This window comes from Solanum pennellii, chromosome 2, assembly GCF_001406875.1.
Source record: "Solanum pennellii chromosome 2, SPENNV200".
NCBI classification, from domain to species: domain Eukaryota; kingdom Viridiplantae; phylum Streptophyta; class Magnoliopsida; order Solanales; family Solanaceae; genus Solanum; species Solanum pennellii.
In genome coordinates this window covers 49,348,845-49,351,007 of record NC_028638.1, presented here as the reverse complement: position 1 = coordinate 49,351,007, position 2,163 = coordinate 49,348,845, and positions in this window count along the sequence as shown.

Here is a 2,163-nt window from a genome sequence, read left to right as displayed (position 1 = left end):
AAAAGAAAGAATCTTTTTTATGAAAAATTAAAAATTTAAAATAATACTTAATAATGTTGGGATTGAGTATTAGTAATAATTAGCATTGATATAATATATATATTTTTTTAACTTTAAGAGACTAGAGTAGATTAGAATCCTTTTTAGCTCAATCATATTTGATAGATGGATGAATTGTAATTCCAATTCATTTAGATTTAGTTTTTTCAAATTCGATCCAAATCAATCCTTTGTCATCCCTAGATGTACGGATCTGAGGGTCCGTTTGGTCATGTGATATAGTATCATAATTTTTAAATAATATATATATCACTTTTTTGTCTTAATATATGTAGCACTAATATAATTTTGAAGTTATTAATTATTATAATTCATACTATTATTTTACGTCATTATTTAAAATAACAAATGTTACTTTTTGGAAATAAATTCACAACTATTTACGTCACAATTGTTTGGAGCAAAATATTGTAAAGCACAATTGTTTAAAAATTTTATGTTATTTTAAATTGGGAATTGAAAACAAAAATATAAAAAAGAATAAAAGGAAAAAACAAAAAAGAATTACTCCCAATGACATCACCTATGTTATTTTTAGAAGTTAATTTGTCCTCTAACTTTTCAATATTTACCAACATATACAAATAATTGTGCAATATTAAAAGAATAAAGTAGGGGTAAAAAAGAAAACAAAAAGTGACAGAGTTGATGCATATAATGACACAAACAAAGGATTATTTAGTTAAAAAAGCAAAACTTTTATGAATCATCTACAATGAAAACTCTTTTTAGATCAATCATATTATTTTATTTTAACTGAAAGGACAAGTTTGCCCTTCAAATTTCAAGCAAGCATGTTGACTTCATGTCTAGTTAACTCCCTCTTCTAATATAGTAAAGCAAAGTAATGAGATAAGTGTCAAAAACACATCTAAAATATTTTTTTTTTAGTTTCATATCTTAACTATTGAAAGTTTGAGCTTCATACCTAAACTATCACTTTTTAGTTTGAGAAACACACCTCTCTTTTATATCACTCTCATCATTATATGTGTAACATACTCTCTCTTTTATTTTAAAGAATTTTCACATCACACTCCACATGGACAAAATATTTAACCTTGACAAAAAATAAATAAATTATTAGTATTAGTTAAATTAAAAATTAAAAAACTATTATAAAAAAATAATATTTTCTTTATAAAATAAAATGTAAAATATTTTTCTTACCCCACACTATTTTTTAAAGTTTTTTATTTTGTTTGAAATTCTTTTATAAAAGTATTTCATTTTTTACTTCATCTCCTCCACCTCCTCAAATACTAATTAGATATTATTTCATTTTCTTAAAAATATAATTCTACCCATCCCACTTAATCCTCCGCTTTCAATTTTTTTCCCAGTGTTCCGATATACATATCAAAAATAGTTTTACTTGCTGCCACTAGACTTTTATATTTTTTAGTTGTTTATGTTATATTCGGTACACTAGTAGAATTTTTTTCTTAAAATATATGTACGTGCATATCTAACACAAAATAAGAAAAACGTAAAAAAATAAGAATTAGGAGCGAAAAATTAAGTAGGATGGGGTAGATTTTTTTAAATAAAATAATATCAATTTCTATCGGGAGGAAGGGGGAGGATGAAATATGAAATATTAAATTTTAAAAAATATTTTATAAATAATTTTTTTTTAACGGGGAAGGGTGGTGGTGGTATGTGAGGAGGTTGTGGAGTGAGATGAGAAAAATAATTTAATTTTTTATTTGGATAGTAATCTTTAATTTTTAATTAATATTAATATTTTATTAATTAATTTTTAGTAAAAATTTAAGGAATCTCATAGTGTAATTCAATAATTACATTCTGTCCCGACAAATTTAGTATTTACAAAAAATCCCTTAAATTTGTTGAGCCGTGATACTTTAGACTCTAGTGATACATGGTAAATGATACATGGTAATTTTAAATTGTTGAGGAAAAAAAGGGGAAAAAACGGTACAGTTAATGTTGTTAATAAAACAGCTAAATTTACGGTAACATATCATTAATCAGCATAAAATCAGCACTTAATTGGATATTAATTTCAAATTTTGAAAAACAAAGATTATATCATCTATTTTGAAAACAATTTTTTTGAACAATCTGTTAAATTTCGAA